The 21,801-nt window shown below is 38.0% G+C and overlaps 1 long non-coding RNA gene across 3 annotated transcripts in view; it reads left to right on the forward strand.

Moving 5' to 3' along the window:
- LOC126506143 (uncharacterized) overlaps positions 1-21,801 on the forward strand; it is a 90,103-nt gene that overhangs the window by 44,145 nt on the left and 24,157 nt on the right. For all 3 annotated transcript variants that reach the window (XR_007593126.1, XR_007593125.1, XR_007593127.1), the window contains 3 exons: positions 4,893-5,048; positions 19,500-19,657; positions 21,101-21,264. This is a non-coding gene — a long non-coding RNA (uncharacterized lncRNA). The remainder of the gene's footprint in view (positions 1-4,892; positions 5,049-19,499; positions 19,658-21,100; positions 21,265-21,801) is intronic.

The raw sequence follows: 21,801 nt of genomic DNA on the forward strand, positions 1-21,801 counted from the left end.
CAGAGAGGGTTTACTGAGAGAAGATTCACTTTTAATGTAGGCAGTTTTTAACTGTTTGTCCAGTACCAGAAGGCACAAGGGAAAGCAACATGCCTATGTGTGTTTTAGCTTCCCCTTTAGAACTGAGTCTGTCGGTTGCTTTTGCTATGATCATTTGCTGATATAAGTTACCAGTTTCTCTTCCGTTCCAAGAACTCAATCAGTGACTCTCTAGAGAGCTTCTAGACTTTCAGTGCTGGATTGGTACAGCAGAGGCATATAGCTTTGTGGACTGACTTTTTCTGGTTCTCAGACACATGGAGATTCTTCTTTTGAGAATTCTCGGTTTAGTTCTGTACCCATTTTAATTGGGTTATTTAGAAGTTTAATGTCTAATTTCTTGAGTTCTTTATATATTTTGGAGATCAGTCCTTTGTCTGATGTGGGGTTGCTGGAGATCTTTTCCCATTCAGTAGGCCGCCTTTTTGTCTTATTGACTGTTTCTTTTGCTTTACATAAGCTCCTCAGTTTCAAGAGGTCCCATTTATTTATTGTTGCTCTCAGTGTCTGTGATACTGGGGTTATAATTAGGAAGTGGTCCCTTTATTTTTGTTTTTACATAAATTAGCTGAAATTAGTTTTCCATGTGGAGGAAGCCTTGAAGACTTCAGATATAAAACAACTCATTATGAGCATTATTTCACTTTATACTGCATTTGATCTTTATGCCCAATGCCATTTGATCTTCATGGGCAGTTTGATTTAGAGCAAGAATCCCATTCTCAAAATATTTATTCACTCTGAATTTAGAAACACCCTTTGAATAACTTTGGGTATTTTGGGATTCTCATTCTTTGCTTTCTATATTACACACTGGGAAATGTCTCCCGGATTTGAAGACCAGTCTGGATATCACCTTTTCTCAGGATGGCATCACTTGCCATTTTCTTCAGGCAGAATTGCTTCTACTTTGGTAATTTCCTTGAGACTCTAGGCTTTCCAATTTCCACCATTATAGAACTTTCACAGAGTACTACAATCACTGACATCTCTTCCTTCCCCAAATATTTATTTTGGAAGTATATATGCAAGAGTTTGAAGAAGGAGGATACCTTTGTATGAGCAACTTTTTTTGTGTGCTCATCATGGAGACAAAAATCAATAAGGAAGTAAACTAGAGTCTTATAATTTTTTCCATAAACCAGACTGCTAGTACATTAGTGCTTATCAAGCAAGGAAAATGTTGAAAGCAGAAACAACACTATTAAGAGAAAAACCAGAACAAAATAACCAAGATATCCTGGGATTTCCGAGCTCTCTGAGATGGGCGACTGGGAAATGGAGGACACGTGTGGAGGCAATTTTCAAATCTCACACGGCTATTTCTTGTTTATTATGAAGTATCATGTGCTGGGGACATTGAAAATACAGTGGCTAAGTCCACATTTACAGTTTTAAAGAAAATAAAAATGAAAATTGTGCAATGTCCCATGCTTTACTTAAGCACTAAAGTTACAGTTGAGAAGGCATTAAAAGAAATAAGAATGAACACATTCTATTTAATAGCTCACCAGCAATCCAGTGGCCCAGCAACAGCCGGATGGCATAGACCCGAATTCAGCTACAGAAATTGCTGAAACTGTTTTTATTGGGCATTCTTTTTTTTTTTTTTTTTTTTTTTTTTTCGAGACAGGGTTTCTCTGTAGCTTTGGTGCCTGTCCCGGAACTAGCTCTTGTAGACCAGGCTGGCCTCAAACTCCCAGAGATCCACCTGCCTCTGCCTCCCGAGTGCTGGGATTAAAGGCGTGCGCCACCACCGCCCAGCTTATTGGGCATTCTTAACTGTTGAAATAATATTAAGCAGTGATTTGAATCTTCTTTGAGTTTTTAATGACCCATTTTAACATATTACACACTTAGAAGAAATTATTCAAAATTAGCATTCAGATGTGCAGTGAAAACACCATAAGGTTGTTTTCTAATAGATATTCTTATAATTAGAAAGATACCATTTCTTATTTTCAATATAAAATATAAAATAAAAAATAATCTTCCTGGAGGAAAGAGGACTTTGAAAGAAAATATAGTGTAAATAAATGATTCCTATAAATTTTAGCGTGTCAGTTGAATCTACTGCTGAAAAGTGAAAGGAGGTCTATGGTTGCTGAGAAAGGAAAAATCATTTATTTCTTAAGACAAGATTCTGCATAAGCTGTCCAACCCCAGTGGCCAACTTAGGTCACATGTACATTTGAGCAATACTGAATGGAATCCGTAGGTTGCATGTTTGCGTGTGTGTATGTGCGTGTGTGTGTCTGTGTATGTGCACACACACATTATAAGTATATGTGTGTATATAATGTATATACATTATAACAATTATAATGGTTAAGATACTATAAATTTGTGGGTAAAGGACACAGAAAGAGGTAGAGGAAGCTACAAGAGTGATGTAGATGCAGTTCCCAGGCATGGAGGTCAGAAGAACACTATTCAAAAGTTAGCCTACTTGGAGAAACTTGGAGAAGACACATTTAACTAATTAAAATTTGCTAAATGATTTCAAACAGAAAATTAATGCCTATACAGGCATAACAAATACCAAACATTCTATAGGAACATTTCACATTGACTCTGACTTTGAATGGAGACTTAGTATAACCCCTTAATAATGGCATCCTGGGAAGCTAGCTGAATGATAAGCAGACATCAAATATAGAGCCAGCCCAATAGTTAGGTGAACCCCAGGGAAATAATTGCTCTTTAGTGCAATCTGCTCTTAAAATCGAAGCAGCTACTTGACTTCAAAATCCAGTGTTTGGACATCCTTCCTGCCATTTGAGGTTCTGAAATTCTGAGCAGCAACACTTTCTTTCTAATTCATTTCTATCCAGCTAAAAGATATACACTGTCATGAATTTAGCGTATAAATATTTTACAGATTAAATATATTTGCTTTCATAGTGGTAGGTTCAGTTTTCATTACAAAAATATAAAATCTGATAGAAAGCAAATTATCTGATGGAATTTGTTGTTTAACATGAAAACATACCCTGGTGGCAGAATTATTTGAGAGATGCTCACATAGTAATGGGTTTTGACGTTGGGAAGTTGTACTTATTACCAAACCTGGTTTCTCCCGTGGTAATAGCTCTCTCTAGTGTCCTCATGACTGTTCATTATTTTAGAACATTATTTATGGTCACATAATATTAGTTTTGTGTACATGACTATATATCTGAAATGTTTTTAGTAAAGAAGTGTCTATTAATGTGAATTATACAAGACAATTTCCCTTTATTTAGTTTTCTATGTGGTTTCTGTCTTGCAAAGGGGCAAGATACAATAAACACAGCTACTAAAAATACTGATGATTTTACTAATTTAAAGGAAGTGAGTGAATTACAGGCATTTGCCCTGCTTTCTGGAGGCTCCATCTTCTGTACTTTGCTTTTGAATTTTGTTCCTCATGACTCTATCAAGAACTTACCTCGTTTCATTCATGACAAGTACCATTATGAGAACTCCCTTTGCTTAAGCAATTCTGACTCAAGCAATGGGTAACTTTAGCAAGAGAGTGATAATTTCCCTTAATTAAAAACAACCAAAAAAGCTTAGCATATAATATATTTAAACAAATTCATTTTGCATACACTTCCTAGCAAAATAGTATCATGTAAAATGAGACAAAAGTCAATTGGTTAATGAATCTTTTCTGAATCTTGACAGTATTTACAGCAATTTAATGTGCCACAAACAAGCCAAAGACTGTAGACAGTGTTTTTGTTTCCCAGTCTCCCAGACTCAAATAATCATATAGAAACTATATTAACTACAACACTGTTTGACCAAAGGATCAGGCATATTCCTAGCTAGCTCTTAATTCTTAGATTAACTAATTTCTATTAATCTGTGTATTGCCACGAGGTTGTGTCTTACCAGTATGGCATCTTACTCCTTCAGTGGCTACATGGTGTCTCCTTCCACTCTGCCTATTCGCTCTCTCTCTCTCTCTCTCTCTCTCTCTCTCTCTCTCTCTCTCTCTCTCTCTCTCGATTTCCCACTTGGATTTATTCTGCTAAGTCATTGGCCAAAACAGCTTTAGTCATTAACCAATAAAAGCAACACACATACTGAAGGACTTCCCACATCAGAAGACCAAGTGCTCAAGCCCATTTTCCTTTAGGAGAGCATAGCTGCTGTGTTAGAATGAGAGTCCCCAAAATATAAAGTGTGAAAAACCCTTAGACAAGGTTGGGTATATTCCTATCCTTTTTCAGATGAAATAGCTGAGATCTAAAATAGTAAAACTACTTGAAAAAAAAACACATAAAAAGATGAATTTATGAGAAATCCAGGGAAAAAGTCTGAATTTTAAATGTCTAATATGGTATTATCTAATTATATCCCAAGGGGGAGGCGACTGAGTAGCTTAAAATATTTTCTCATGGAAACAGAGAGAAAATTCCTCCCTCGACCTCCAGAAAAGAAAGCCCTGCTGCGGTGTACTCTCCTGGGCTGACTGGACCCTTTCACTCCAGGGTGTGTGATGCATCATCACTTTCCTGACCACAGTCCCATTCCTCAGCCCAGCTGCAGCTGTTTTCCAGGAGTACATAAAGAATCTGTCCCCTAATTACAAAGAGCAAAGCCAAATCCTCCAAAAACTGATCTTCTTGTTTTCAAATCATCAGAATTTACTTCTGTATGTTCAACAGTAAATGATACGTTATAACCTATGTGAATAATTTTTGTGGTTATCTATTATCACCAGGGACAGGGTGCTGCATTGGATATTTTTAACAAATTGTTGTGGAGATAAGGGAGAAGAGAACAACCTAGGCAGTAATGTATGATCCCGGAAATGCAATTAACCAATCAGGAATCATTAGATTTTTTTTTTTCCCATCTAGGATTCTGGGCAAACTTTTCCTTTGCTATTTAGAGCTATACACTGCAGATGCTGCTCCACATTGCTTCTTAAAGAAGACTTTGTGCTCTGTTGATGCTGAATCATTATTACTGAAAATATAAACCACTTGCAGATGGGAGGCTTCCTGTACTCTGAGGTAAACTGGTTTTATTGTTAGGCTTCTTGCTAAGAAATTGAGCAACTAGAATTCTGTGGAAATAAATATCCAGCTACCTTAAAACCTGTGTTATACTTCAGCAATATTTGTAAGAAAGGAAATCAACAATAAATCAAAATATAAAGTAGATTATGCATGGATTCATTAGTTAACATAATTAACCTAAATATTCCAATAGATTTATTTTATTAACCTAAATATTCCAATAGATTTATTTTATATGAGCCAATGTTCTATTGACTGAGGCTGTACCACTGAGCACAATGTCAGAACTTCCATGTTCTTATGGAACTCATGATCTAGCATCATTAATGAGAGAAAAATGAGAGCTGTACAAAAAGGATGATCCAACAGAGCAGGACTGTAACAGAAGTACATGGCACTGAAGTGGTGTTAAGCTTAGGTATTTGGGAGCAGTTTGCTATCAGCTTTAATTAACAACTGCTGGACAGAGGTCCTGATGTTACTAATTGAGAACTGGGGATTTCTACTTTCCCTTTGTCTTATACAGCAGAAGTAGAGAAAAGTTCTCCAAAAAGCATTGAAGGAACTTAGCCCAAGAGGAGCCATAGCTACATGGCTGTGTAAGAGAAGGCTGGAATCCAGGAGAGCGTTTTGAGAAGTGATATGGCTTTACATCGGAGGCATTGTTCACTCGGGAAGTTAGCTGCCCTTTGTTTGTGTTTTTATGAGTTTGTGGGGCCCGGGAGACTTGGCCCCGTTTCAGGCTCAATTCCTGTAGAGTGACTAGGAGAATCACATTGTAAACTGTATTATTCTTAAGAGCTAGTGAACACGGCATGCCTTTCCTCCCTGCCCCACACAAAGATGGGCTACTTTGATTTTTATCATGATTAGAACAGGTACCTGAACAGTTAGAGCAAAAAGCAAAAAAGATATATACATATATTTGTAGCTTTCTACAGCATACTTAGGATAACTGAAACACCAAGAATGCATCAGCAGAGAATGATCAGTTACCTCAATCTCTCATGTCTCCTAGGAGGGAAAACACAAATGCCCCCTAGGGTGGCATGCATTATCCCAGGACTAATGCAAAATAAACAACTTACAACCCAAACTCAAGATGTATACCGAAAACCCAGGACCAAGTCATTTATCAATTCATGCTTCAAACATTAACTAAGAATCTATTATATATCAGATATTAGTGAGTTTTCCAACAGAGTCCAGAGGCATCAGGGACTCCTGGAGCTCGAGTTAGACGTGACTGTTAGACCTTGCATGGATGCTTAGACCTGAACTTTAGGCCTCTGCAAGAGCAGTGCCAGATCTCTGCCTCTGTGCTGTCTCTCCAGTCCAATCACACATAGTTTAAGATGGTGAGCCAAAGGGTAGTGTTTGAGGAGTTCTTTCTTTAATTTATACAGCACAAGCCAGAAAAATGCAAATTTTCTTAAAATATATAGCATACCTATTTTCCTTTAATAGACGAAGATGGGCAAAAGGGTGATTCTTAACCTATTTCCTGCTTATATTTCCCCAATCTTCCTAACTCAAACTGGATAAAATGTTTTATTTGACGTTATTAAAAATACTATGACAAGGGCTCGTCTATGAAAAACTATAAAAGATAGGAGTCAGTAGAAATCTTAGTGAACTCCCTGGATGTTTTCGTTTTTATGTCTTCACTGTTCAAACAATGGAATCTTGAGTCAGAAGAATGGGGATTACTCACGTCCTCTCAGTCTCAACATAAGAACGACAGAGTTGGAATGAATTCTAGATTCCTGTCCTCTCAGGGCTAAAAGTTTAAGAGAGCCACTGGAACATTCCTCTGATTAATGACTTGACTCAGAGGATGCCAACTATTCAAAGACAAAAATATGGCCATGAGGGCCAAGTTGTCTTTGAGGCTATTTGATTGAAAGGAAAACAAAAAAACAAGAGAACAAAAGGAATCTGGTTTCTTCGTTAGCCCAGCTCTGTGGCCCAAGCCTATGGGAGTCTGTGTTCCTTGCTTTCTTCTTTTGAAAAATTCTCTTTCTTCCTCAGAAATCAATTTGCTGCTTGACAAATAAACCCATAACGTATAAAGCCAGCTTAAAGGTTAGGATAATTGAAGAGGAAGCATGAGTTTATTAGCAAGGGACCACAGGCAGCCCAAGCTACAGCTCTGGAGGTGGGTATCTGCTTACAGTGTTTGATACATGATCCCACAAGTCTACCATACCATGATGGCATGGATATAAGGACAAAGGGCATCAGAGGGAAAGTGCAGGGATCCAAAAACCATCCAATATATCTCTTTCCCATTATATTTGAATTTTTTCAGTATTAACAAAGACAGAAACTGACCCGTATTGATAAAGTGATCTCAGTGTATAGCCAAACATTATAGATATTCCTTTAACAGAAATGCTTTATATCGGTTAGTGTAGTTCCTTAGGAGATTTAGAAGAACAGTTGAAGTAACTAGTTATACTTAAATATCAAAATATTCTTTCACATAACCTTAAAGTCTGTCAAAAGCTAGCTTGTGCTGTATGATTTTAGAGGCCTTATCTGTGGAAGTGAATGAAAGGTAGAAGCTGGCTTCAAGTGGTGTTTTTCTAGTATAGAACACTAAGTTACGAAGGTATTCTTCCACCAAACACCGGGGAGACTTTTGGTGTATCAGAAAGGGAATTTTGGCACTACTTCTAGAATCATACTAGATTTCCTTAGCAGTCCCTTCAAAGTCTGACAGCTTCACTTGCTCAGTGAGGACTCCACAACAGACACCTCACTCTAATTCCGTGTGACAGATATCGAACCTGCAGCCAAGAAAACTTTAAAATTTAAAAATGACTTTGGATATTTCTGTAGGCATGAGGTTGTTAACCTTACTTAAATGTACTGAATACTCTCATTATTTTGGAACATCATCTTTCTCGATTGTACTATATGGCACACACACACACACACACAGTTATCTTCCTATACACATACATATATATCTCCTGTCTGGAGTTTTTAAATAATTCATGGTATTTCTCATTACAAAACCAAAAAGTCAATTTAGAAAGTTAGTAAAATATTTATGGAAGCTGGGGACTATAAAAACTTGGACTTTTTAAGGAGAAAAAGGCAGCGGCATTCCTTACGTTCTCCCTTTCAATAAGAAACCATTTAAAAACTTGCATTTTTTCAAAGAGTGATGATTCCCTCAAACAAAGCTGAGCCTGCAACACTGTACACCAAGGTGGATGCCTGCCACTCAAATCCCTGCCATGCCGAAAGCTATTCTGATACAATCAGAGGGAAATAGAGTTAGGTTGATGGGTTTACAGAATGCTGTCTGCATGAGTGGCAGATGCTTGTGCCGTAATCATGTTATGAGCACTCAGTTTTTATTGCAGAACAATTGCTTCTAATAACTTTTGTGTTTGTGATCAATGTGTTACAAATTCACCTGAATTTCAAAAACGATCTGAGAAATCTGAGGAAGTGTTCTTCTGTTGCGTTTCTCTTCATACACTCAATAACAATAAAACAACTGATTTGAGCATGCACAGAGTTGTGGATTCTGACAATCTGTGAGATCTCAAATACATAGCCAGTTTGCCTGGTCCATAGAAGACCTGACACCATAGTTGGATGATTATCCATCATCAGTTGCTGTTTGTGGACAGTGTGATTAATAACTGCAATTCAAGCATGATGGGGAGCTCTGTGATCTTTATTGACTCTGTCGCCCGGCAATGCTTTCTTTTTGTGTGGTTGGCACTCAGGTTCTGCTGCCTTCAGTTATTGCTATAGCCCATCACTATTTCGATTGTGAGACCATTCCCTTTCTAAGAACTCAGTAGCAAATATCTGTTGAAGCAAGAGCAATTTTTGTTCATTTCACAGAAATACAGTACATGATTGTGGTCTTCTATTTCATTCACGAAAAATTTGTAGGAAGTGATTTCTTCTTTGCAGTCGTTTAATTTACATAAAATGATTTTACCTTCTTCTTTGGACTATACCACTTATGATAATAATTTTAGTCCTTCCTTCTATCAGCATTTCAGCTGAATGTTCTTAGTAAGCTTGCAAAATATTATTTAAGATAATATGCATTTTTAACTACAGAATAATTAAATCTACTAAATTTTCTTTTCAGTATATATCTATGTAGTACTTTTTAAATGTTGCATATACTTAATCACATGCACACATATAGTGAGGTACTTTCTTTGAAAGGTGAATTTATATAAATTAAATGTCTTCCGACATTTAATCTGAAGTGTTAAGAGTCAGTCTGAGAAATTGCTTTTTACTTCAGTTTAGTAAATAAAATATTTTAAAACAAAGTATGGATCTGCTGTACTTAAGGCTGTGTTGGAGTGAAGAAGAGACGACTAATTGTCCATTCATTCCTTGGCTGTGAGGTTTCATTGCCAACAGTGGCTTCATTGGGTTATCTAGTTATGAGAAAGAAAAGAAGTCATAGCAGCCAATACAAAAGACAAATCCCAAGGGCTGTCTCTATGGCCAGCGAGGAGAGGGCAATAGATAAAGAGATCGTGAGGGTACAAAGCTCATCGGCGGCGACAAGGGGGGCTAGGGAGTGGAGTGGTGCTTGAGTGTGTTTGTCTGCAATATGCAAAACCTTAGGTGTGCTTCCTGGGTCTGGAAAACATATTTTTAAACTTAAAATGAGGGAGACTTATTAGCTGAGAGTATTTAATGCACATTGAATATGATGGTGAAGGATGACAGGATTCATGGTTGGGATAAAATCCTTGAGAAAGGGAAAAATAGTTGGGTCATAATGTTCTAAGTCATTCATAATATAATTAAGTTTGCTCTGTGTTGCCTCTTAAGCCTCTAAGATGAGCTTATGGAGATGTCTATTCCTTAATCTTTTGTTGTCTCTCCTAGAGCAGAACAGTACATACAACGAACATGTGCTAAGTGAATGGAAAATGCATAAATAAATTGAGTACCAGTGTTTGTCTAGGATGGGAATGAGGACTGTTATCTTGCCATGACTTGAGAAAGCACAGTGCATGGGTAAAAGTAACATAGCTGATGAAAATGCATGGCGCTCTTAGTAAATGACTTCCATCAAATCAGTGAAATAAAATACACAACAGTAACCTTAAGGAAAAACGAAAGATAAAATCAGGGAGAGCCTGCCATAGAATTACACAAAAATGCCCAGAGACGTATTCTAAGAGAAACCCCCATTTTCAAATGATTGGAGGTTTGATTTGGGCTTGCCAAATATCGGATTCATGAATTGCAAAGAAAGAAAATAGAGCAAAATTATCAACTAAGAATTGCAATAAATGAGTTAAATTGATGATGATTAAGGTGAATAATCATTAAAATTTTCATAATCACAGGGGTTAAAGGAAAAGCTTCAAATCTTGCAGGAAACCCAGTCATTTCTCAGCAGAATTCTCATAAAAACAAGAAGAGTCCCTGCAAAACTATTGACAGCTCTATGGATACAGCCATTATTAAAAACCCTTAGAAGCACTTGTCTGTAAATTAATAGCCAGCGTGGCCTTCAATCCTCATCAGAGAGCCTTCTTTTCACAGTAGAAGGTAATTAATACAGAGACTCTTAACTAGAGAACATGCAGAGAGTACAAAGTCTGATGTATGGGACATCTATATCACACCTTCTCGCCTTAAGGCTCAGAGATCATTCTGGAAAGGGGACTATGAGATTGCAATGGCCAGAAGTTGTGTTTCCTGGACATGACGGGGCCACTGCCCAGAAGATCTGACAGCAGCTGTGACTGCATGCATTAGACTTGTACAAGGTGAAGTCAGTCAAAGCAGCCTGCACAGGGAGATGTGCACAAAGTCGCACCAGTGTCTAAGCTATTGGTGTCTGATGGCTGCTGGGGCAGAGAGAGTCAGTTCTTTAGGGATGTGGTTGCTGACAGGCTACTCATGCTCCAGTGAATAATCCCATACCTGTGTAACACTGGCGGAACTAAGCTGACTCAGTGGGCTAAAAATGAGTGTATGGAATTGGGAGAGAGAAGGGGTAGAAGGGGATCTGGGTAGAATAGGGTAGAAAGGATTGAGGGGTAGATTTGTTCAAAACACATTGATACATGTATGAAAATCTCAAAAAATAAACTGAAAATACATTTAAAATGTTGGGTGCTAGACAAAGCAAAGGTAATATTTTTTTCAATCTGAGTGAAAATTAGTTACACTGTAGAATCCTATGACAAGAAAAAGTATTAACATCCTGTGGGGATGGGATAAAGACTTTGTCAGGTGAGCAAGTTTTCAGTAAACTGCCACCTCATGCAATAAATTCACAGAGCGAAGCAAGGAAGGGAGCAAAGACCTTGGAGATACAACACTGACAGCAGAGATTTGAGAACGGCTGATGCCTCATTGATGAAAACGAAAAATTCATATTGCTTCAGAAGACAGGAGGCTGCAGGAATACACATGTGCACACAAAGTGAAATGACAAACCAAACTAACATCTGAGCATCTCTAAAAACAAGTCTATGTAAGGGCTGCTGGGAATAACGGATTTATCTGACTTTTAGAAATAAGGATGCCAATAAACAAAACAGGAAATTTAACATTTAAAACCACATGAAAAGAAAAGGATAAGCTATGTGGTTTATACTTGTATTACTTTAGGCATATTTAAAATGGGGTGGTGGGACTAGAGATCTGGCCCTTGAAGATGACCTGGCTTGGTTTCCAGGAACCAATGGGATGGCTCACTGCTGTTTAGAACTTCAGCACCAAGGGATTAAATACTCTTGTCTGGCCTCAGAGGATACATGCACTCAGCTACACACACACACACACACACGCACACACACACACACACACACACACACACACACACGTAAAATGTATGAACTCATAGTTAACGGTTACAGCATGCATGATTCAAATGTGTAAGCTCAATGCAGGGAAAATCCAAGCAGTTTGTTGGGAAGTGGATATGAAGTCCCCAACATTAGCTAAAAAGCTTTTGGCAATTAGTATAGATTTGATTGAAAAAAATTAAGCAAAGAAGAAAGAGAGAAGAAAAGAAAAAGAAAGGAAGAAAACAAAGTTGGGTGTAGAAGAAAAAGGATGAGGTGGGGAGGGGTGAGTATAAACAAATGCATAAAATTATGTATATAATACAAATAACAAAATTACCCAAGAGTCAATGGGGAGAGGGCTGAATGCCTAAGAGTACTGACTGCTCTTCAAGAGGACCTGGCTTTGATTCCCAGCACCCACATGTCCATTTGCAACTATCTACAAATTCAGATCTATGAGCTATGATTTTTATTTCTGCCTTCTTGGGCACCATGTCTACAGGTGGTGCACAAATGCTCAGATGACACAACACACACAATACACATACTAAACAAAAATTAAAATCACATGGGTGCTTCATAACTGCCTAAACGAAACATTGCTTTATGATGATAAGCGGAAGCATATACAGGGCTGAGGTGCTTACATAAGAAAGCCAAGAGATATCTACCATAGCTTTACAGAGATGTTTTTAGAGATACAGACCTGAGGCCAGGAGGTAAGCAGCTAGAGATGATCTTTTATATAGATACTGAGCATGTATATTTTCACAAAAAGCATTTGACTGATTTATTTGAATATCTTTGTACATAACAGCAACTAGGACAGTGCATGGATGAAGACCTCATAATAGCTGTTCATATTTTCCCTGTAGATACATTAGTTACATCATACAATTATATATCAAGAAAAATGTTCAATTTATGAAGATGCAATTAAAATTAGGGACAGAAAAGGAATTTTTAAACATAAAGTAAAGAAAGACATCCCACAAATCACAATCCCAGAGGACCTAGACAACAATGAGGACCCTAAGAGAGACATCATAGATCTAATCTACATGGGAAGTAGAAAAAGACAAGATCTCCAGAGTAAATTAGGAGCATGAGAACCTTGGGAGAGGGTTGAAGGGCAGGGGAGAAGCAGGAAGAAAATTAAAGAAAAATGTAGAGCTCAATAAAAATCAATAAAAAAAACAATTTCTCAAAAAGTCATGTAGGCATGTCTATACACAGACAATTGTACAATTGTTTACTAAAACACACTTCCACAGATGCTTGTCTGACCATTCCCAAATCATGCTCAGTTACAACCTACATAAGTTTAAAGGCCTGTGTTTTAACTCGGTTGTGTTTCAGGTTAATTATGAGTTGCAACTGTAAATGAATAGAGAATTACAGATAATTTTTACAGCTGTTTTGGTTGCAGGTGCCAGCCTCATTTGTATTTATAGAAAAGAAATGGAGGTAGTTATGAAATGCAGTGATTGTAAAATTGATATCAAGACCTAGTCTTGAAAGAAAACTCAAGTAGAAATTTTAGCCATTAGGTGTACAATTTAGCAATTTTTGATCCATTTTTAATTTGTGCAGTATTAAAATCAGATCTAGAACACTATTAGCACCCTAGAGAGTTTACTCAAGCTCTGTACCAAGCAATTTCCTCTCCACAGGCTTAACACTACTCTGATTTTTTTGCCTTTGTGTGTGTGTGTGTGTGCATATGTGTATGTAAATATATATTTCAGATTACACGTTGCAATATGTTTGATTTTGCAATATCGCATGCAAAGATTTGTATGCTGTTAGTTTTATGAAAGCAGTGATGTTTGGCTCCTCCATGTTGCCAGGTGTAGTAGCCCAGAAAGGCTCAGTTGATAGACTTGGAAGAAACGAGTCATTATTTGATGCTAACTTTGAGATTAGCTCACAGTTTCGGGATATTAGCGTCTACAGGTTCTACTTCGGCCTTCCACTATGCTTCCTTATAATTTAGCAGCACCCACCCAGTGAAAAAAGGAAGTAAAGTCGGGTGAGCTCAAGCAATTTGTCAGAAGCCCTAAGTCAATGATTGAGCAAAGTCTTGGTATAAAAGCAACAAGGAAATAACCCTGCCCTGCCCCAATGTTAGGGCTGACTTATGGTGACCATTGTCCTGAGTCTTTACATTGGGTTGGCAGAGATTTATCAGAGAAAAGGGCAGTCTTAGGGTCTTGGATAAATGTATTTACTACTTCATCACTTTACTTTTTGTCTATTTTGTACACGGAAATTTCACACTTGGGAAATATGTAAAGAACAAGTCATGTAGCATCATAATGGAGTTTGGAAAGGCCCAAATCAAAGTAGTGGCACCAAGTGTGTGGCTTTTCCCTGTGCCCTTAGGTGAAAGAGTGCGAATGTGTATTTGAATGGACTTTGCAGGCCCTCTGACATCAAGAGTAGCTCACTGAAGAGAATGGAGACTTCTACCCATCCACCTCCTATGAGCCTGGCCTAGCAAACCTGTATTGGAGATTACCTTCCTAACTCAGGAGTTTGGGAGTTCACGAGATTACACTTGTACAATCCTCTTCACAGCACGTACTGCCAAGCAAAACCAATCCAGGATACTGGACATGTTAATGTATCTTTAGACTATTCTGAAAGCAAGAACAAGTCCATTCTCTTGCAAAGTGGAGTAAAGTGATTTGTGTTGTGGGTAAAATTCTTTCTACTTTGTTTTCATGACCTACATTTTCCTTACCTTTGGGGGTTGTTGGAATACAGAGTATAGATAGATTTTTAAGGAGTTGATGAAATTCTAAAGCAATTTTTGCATTTTATCTACTCCTACACACAATGCAGTATACATTACAAATAGCATCATAATTTAACCAAAGCTGTTGCTGATGACCTAAATTTTAACTTGAAGGTGAAAAATGTTGTTATGTATTTTCCTTTTACCATTATTTGAAGTTGATATAATTTCATTCTTTTATGGAGTGACTTCTGAAATCTTTGTTTGTCTTTGTTTCTGAATTGTATTTCCTAATTGTCTTGTGAAAACTTTTATGCAACATGTGTGCAAGTCCTTGTCATATAGATAAATTGTTAGTGTCATGTCTGAGAAGAGCTTCCTCCTTTTCATGGGTATTGCCTTTATTGAATTTTTTAATTAATGAAAATATTTCATCATTGCTTCCTTTACTGAATATTGCTCCTGATGTCTTGTTCAGATAAATATTTGCAATCCCACGTTGGGAAGCTGATCTTTTTCCCTCTCTCTCTTTAGAGGAAGCCTTTCCATTTTAGTTTAACTCGTTGCATACATAATCCCCACACTGATATTTGCTTACCAAATGCGATGCCAAGGGTGCCTTGATAGATTTTCTTATGCATTCCCGCACTCAGCTCAGCAACACTCGTTGGAATGTTTTGTCTTCCTTGAGGGTCTCGGGGGCTTTGTTCTGCAAGTGCCCTCAACTGTTCAAGTGCTCTTGAACCACAACCAGCTTTGTCAGAAGTCATGGTATTAGAATCTGTTGTCTGAAGATCTTATTTTCCTTCTAAAATGCTATTTTAGGTCCTTCAAGTTTCTATACGGAGCTTCTAATTAGTTTGTCATTTGAAACAAAGGGATGGATTTTCATTAGAAACACATAAAGCATGAGCTAAATTGAGAGTAAGGAGAGACTTGTATTTTACAATTCATGAGCTGACATATCTCTCCGTTTATTCAGGATTCTAATTCCTCTTCATGGTATTTTGTGATTTGAAATATGGACATCTGCCTTCTATCTCCCTGGCTTTATTCCTTAACACAGCATGCTCATGGTAGTTTTGCAAACACTGTTTCTTAAGTTTTATCTCTGAATTCGTCTCAAGCACATGGAAACTGCTGAAACATTACCTGGCTGGCTTCACTTCTCATTTCGGACAGCCGCACGGCTGATTTCATTTAATTTTACAGATAAAATAGTATAATATTATTTGTGAATAATGAGAGTTAACTACTAATCATCGTTACATGGAAATTTCAGTGGGTATTCTTGCTTGTCCCCAACATTTCATAAACAGATGTACCATGAAGGAATAAACTCAAGTCTTTCAAGAACTTCTTAACAAATTACAGAATTTCTAATTCTTGAAGAACTTTAAAATTTTTAAAAATAAGAGGCCTTAAGTTTCACTGAATTTCTTTCCATTATTCATGACTCCTGTTTGCCACCAGATAGTGAAATTAAGCATTTTGGGATACTAGATTCTATGCTTTATAATATATCCATAGAATGGTGCTAGCTTTGCTGCTTTCTGGTTCTAGTCTATTTTCATTGTATATAGAAATCCTGTGGGGCTGGAAGGCAGGAGCCATGGTCAAATGTAGACAGAAGTGGCTATATGTTTTATTGCTCTGACATAGGTCAGAAATCACTCATTCACTCACCATTATACAGCATGTCAGTGCAATTTTGCTTAATTGTTTATTAAGAAAATGGGTTAAGGAGAATATTTATCAAACCCAGAAGTAAGATCTAAGATAGAGAATTCCTCCCTTGTCCCCCAAACTTCTTTACAAATTACGCTTAACCATGTATTACTATAACCTTTATATAACATCTATAAAGAAAGTGATACCACCTGTGTCTTATTAGTCAAGTTCTTGTGTGACAGTGGCAAGAGACTCTCCACGCTAGGAAAATATATCCACCCACTAGCAAATCGCTACTTCTGGTTCTACCTCTAGGGACTGACTAGAACAGAAATGTGTATCTCTCTCATGGGACACCCTCTCTGAATCACTCAGCCATTTTCAGATAGAATTCTCTGCAGTGCTGAGCCTCTTAGAGATCCTGCACGTACCCACAGGATTTTTCTAATCTGCTTCCCAAGGTTGGGATGATCAATGAAAGCAAAACGGCTGAGTTTGCTGCTGGGGTCCTTTGGCATCTTGGGCTTCACCACCTGGGGCTTCACAAGTGCCTTGATGACCTCTGCAGGTGCACACATGGCCTTTGCATTATTTGCCTGCATCTTCTTCAGGCATTTCTTGCTGTGCTTCTTGGCAAAGCGCATGTTCCTCAGGAACTTCCAGTCGACACCCTTAAGAGATTCGTATTTATGTGACCGGGTTTTTTTTTATGCCATTTCTGTGCCATTTGGGGGACTGGTTGTGTGTGGTGTGGCTCTTGGACTTGGCCATGGCTGAACAGTAACCAGTGGCTCCCGAAGTGCCTGCGACGAGAAGAGAAATAGCAGCAGCAAGTATCCTTAACCATTAAAGCCTTTACTATAGTCCCTAACACCTATTTTATATAATACCAAATGTTTTTTTCACTTTTCTTTCCTATCTTCCTACCTTTCCTCCTCCCTCCTTCTTCTCTTCCTTCCTCCCCCACCCTTTGTCTTTCTCTCTCTCTCTCTCCCTGTCTTAAAACCACTTCTAAGCATGAGGCCTGACCTGGGATGTGGTTGATAAACTCAATGTCACTCCATTGGAGAAAAGAAAATTTCCCTTCCCCAGCAGATATTACTTGCAAATAGCTTTTTGCTTAGAAAGAGAACCTTGTGCTCACTCCCACTTCTTCAGAGATAATAAGATATTCAATTTCCTAATGAAAGCTTGGCTGTCAGTACTGTACAGATATGTGTTATAGTTAAAGGTATCACACAGAAGACTGGTCCTACAAGCACCAGAGCTCCTTGGGTAGCACCAAAGGCCCAGTGTACAATCAGTTAAGGATGTTACCTTCCTAAGAGTATCCACTGTGAGTATTGTTAGAAGTTCCAGCTACTCCTGCAATGGAGGTGTTTATGTTTGCCCTTTGTCTGTTAAAATATGCTTTACTACAGTAACTGATTTTCAGTAGTGTTCCCAGCCTTGCTTGCATTCCTGCTATGAACTCTACTTGTTCGAGGTGGTTATTCCTTGCTATACATTTCTGGTTTTGGTTGCAATATTTTATTGAAAATATTTGTACTAACTTTTCTAGAAGATAAGACTTTGTGACATTTCTCTGTGATATCAATGTACTATCGATATTATAAAGTTAGTTCATAATTTTTCCTTCCCCTCCTATTTTTCAGAAGAATTTGTTTAAAAATTAGATTTTTTTTGTTTTGGTGTTTGGTAGAACTTTATAGTGAAAGTATATGTGCTTAGACTGTTTTGAGCAAAGTTAAAAAAATACAGGTTTTGTCTGTTTATCTAATAGAGATTTATTGAAAAATCCTACAGATGAAGCTAGGAGTAGAAGAAAATAATCTACTTGCAGATAACCCAGAAACTATGTCTAGGAGATTCGCGTTTCTGCCTACTATGACATATGGGGATTTCATTCTAGGGGATTTCCGACAAGAGGATAAAAAAGTCCTCCAACCCAATCCCACTGAAAGCACAGGGACATAGCTGTGCACTTGTGATTTATCATCCAAGGACCGGTCCTACATAACATCTACGTTTGGTGTTCCCAACCTTCTCTAATGAAGGAACAGGAGGAAGCCCACAGGCAGGAACTGAGGTCAGACCAATATGCATGACTGAAAACAAGACAGTGATGGAAGAGGAAAGGCAAACCATCTTAACAGTGGTTTGGTAAAGCCAGAGAGAAGTGGGAAGACAGGGAGATAGAACATGATGCAGATAGCTATCAAAGTAAACGTAATCCTTTAGCTGTGATTTCTGTTCTTGCCTTTCCGTGTGAGCTAGAGCAAGGTACCAAACCCTCTAAAGTCCATGTTTCTCTTCTTAACCAAAGATAAACTTATTTCCGAGAAGAGTAATTGTGAGAATCCAAAAGGAAGATAAGCCTCTAGGGACTTATTTGATTCAGGGAACACCATATCCCTCCTCTCTCTGCCTTGCTCTACTCTGTTTCAGAACTTTGAGAGGAAGCCAGAAAAGAGAAAACTCTACTGTGCAGGCTGCTCTGTGACTTGGCTAATATGATGTCATAGTCCAGGAACTCTTAGAATGTTCAGGAGATGCTGGATGGAGCCTGGTGCATATCTCTATGATGGGGACTGCAGTGCAGACCCTAGAACATAGATGCTTTGGGATGGATTTGTACTGTACTTTGAGAAACAGTTGGGGTCTTCCATAACATAGTTAGAGACGGAAAGCTGGTGTGCATGTCCCTACTGTCAATGCAATCTAAGCTTTCCATTTTGAACAGGGAGTTATGTGACCCCGTAAGTGATAAAGCGGAGACTACACAATAGAATGCCACAGACAAAGGGTAGAACACCATGAGAAAGATTGGAGTTGTCTAGAGAAAGAAGCAAGTTAGATGGAGAAATCTGCATACTCAGCATTCCCACCGAAACTACACTACCTTTCCTCACAATTAAGACTTTATATATAACATGTTCATGCACCAATTCATACATGTACATACGTAGCTTATGGTATAGGAATAGATAGATACTAGCTGCCTTGTATTTAATAATATTAGAAACAGTGGTTGTGCGGTTGGAAGCACATGCAAGCACATGCAGCTGATGTACTTACTGCACATTTGACATCCCTGAATAAAATTTTCTCATCCAAACCTACAAAGTTAAAATGGATTTTGGAAACTGAAGAGACTTGATATAATCTTCACTTGCAAAATTAAATGAAATTTGAATTGAACTCTTTTGGTACTCTACACTTTAGACTGTTTCTCATGCCGACGTGGGGACGAGGAAATGGCAGAACGGGTGTGCTACTGAAATCGATTGCCAGGCATTTTGTGGATCACAACAATGAATTAAATAAAAATAACTTATGTGAAGAGCATTACAAATTACCGAGTTGGCGATGGGAGTGTGGGGGTGAGTAATTTTCATCAGGGAATACACTCCTGTCACTCTGGAATGGTTGATTCACTATGAAATGAGAATAAGCCCCAAAACCATCTGGAAAAGTTTGAAAATACCTTACCTGTCCTCAGAGATACAGAGAAGAGGGCAATAATTCATTATCCTTGCAAACTTTTCCTTCTGTCTTTATGTAATATTGCCTTTCACTGAGATTTCCTTTCCATTTCCTATGGTTTTTAATAGGAAGGCATTTTCTAAAGTGGGAATATAAAATCAGGTATTTGCTGGAGAATTTCCTTCATGATCTGGCAGCGGTGTTTGTAAATGAAGTATGATCTTGATGAACTCAGTGAACTGTTTCAAGGGTTTCCAACTGTTTCAAGGTACCCTAAGATGATTTTCACACTGAAACTAAATATTTTACTGAGAAAGAGAATCCCTTGGAGATATGATGACTGCTTACTCTCATTCTTTGTAAAAAGTTAGGATAGATGAAAATTTAGGATACTTCTATTACTATGAATTGATTATTAGTAGCTTAATTCTTAGATATTATGTTCTCTCTTATTCAATACTTTTTGGACACCTTTTATTTAGGAGAAGAAAAAGGAAGAGTTATGATTTGAACATGACAGTTTCCTAAACACCCCTTTGCTCTAACACCTTCTTGAGCGGGTCTCTTTTGGGAGGGTCTGTAGACATTTTAGCAAGTGGGGTATGATGGGACTCTGCTGATGGGGCCTTATCAGTGATAATTCTTCCCTTGTTCAGTCCTGAGTACTCTATGCTTCGTGATTCCCCTGAGAGATGAACAGAGCTCCTTGTGCTCCACTACCACCAACAAGATGGTTTTCCTGACACAGTGAGCCATAAATCTCTCTCTCTCCCTCTCCCTTTCTCCCACCCCTCTCTGCTTGTGGGAGGGCGGGTTTCAGCAATGAGATACTGCATTAAACATTCTTTCTTAAAAAGCATTTTTATTTTATGCATAGGAGTGCTTTACAAGCTTGTGTTTGAGGATACCACACGTGTGTGATGCTTAGAGGTCATCAGAGGACATCAGATGCTCTATAAGGGAAGTTACAAACGAATGTGAGCCCCAGATAGGTTGTGAGAGCAGTGCCCACTTTCTCTCAAAGCAGGAAGTTTCTCTGACTTCTGAGTCATCTTTCCAGCCCCGGCAGGCTTTTTACATGACTGCTGTTCACCAGGCAGATGATCTCATGCTTGTACAAAAACAGATTTACTCAGCAACCTATGTCCCAGTCCCAGAACAACTTTAAGTGAGAAGTGTGATGAATAAATGGGATACAAAGAGGCTTGCCTTAATATTTATTTGCAAAATGTTTTGACTTTGTAAGACAAAATGAGATAAATATCAGGAATTTGGTAGCATTGGGATATGTAAACTATCAAACAATAATAGAACTCTTCTCTTCCTTCGTTCTCATGCAGTTGTCCAGGCTGTGTGGAGAACTTTGAGGGCTGAACAACTGTGAATACTGTTCCTTCTTGGTAACATGACCTACATCCACTGTTATTAGACATGTTCAGTGACGTCTGATCATGAAAGTGGAGTCAAAAAGAAAAAAAAAAATCCCCAAACTTATAAAGTTCAAGTAAGTACCTCTGCTTTTCTTCTGTCTGTCTCTCTTAAACGTGTTTTCCTAGGCTGGGTGTAGATTGCTGCTAATTGGAAGTTAGAAATGCTCTAACATTATTATGTATGTGTTGATATAAACATGGAGCTATTAACAGGGGAATCTTTGATAGGGCAAGAATGCAATAGCTTCCCTAACGCTGTAATCTTGAACTGTCTCTCAATTTCCTGTAGTAGGTTTTTGTTTGTTTGTTTTGTTTCTTTTTTTCTTTGTTTTTTTTTCCTGTTAAACAGAGTAATTTTGGGAAAGAGGCAAGAAATATTCAGATATCATACCTTTGTAAGTTCATAGACTATAAGTATTTCATCTTTAAAAAGTGAAAAAAAAGTGCTTCTGGGCTGAGAATACATGCCAGGCTTACTGCGGGCTCACATATTTTATGGTTGATTTATAACCCTCTCAGAAAGGATGGAAACGGTACCACATTAATAACTCCAGTAGAACGAGTTCTGCATACTTCAAGAAAAAAATAGAGAAAGGAAATAGGAGACAAGG

This window comes from Alexandromys fortis, unplaced genomic scaffold (genome assembly GCF_014885135.2).
Source record: "Alexandromys fortis isolate MF-2015 unplaced genomic scaffold, M_Fortis_MF-2015_v1.1 scaffold_68, whole genome shotgun sequence".
Taxonomy (NCBI): domain Eukaryota; kingdom Metazoa; phylum Chordata; class Mammalia; order Rodentia; family Cricetidae; genus Alexandromys; species Alexandromys fortis.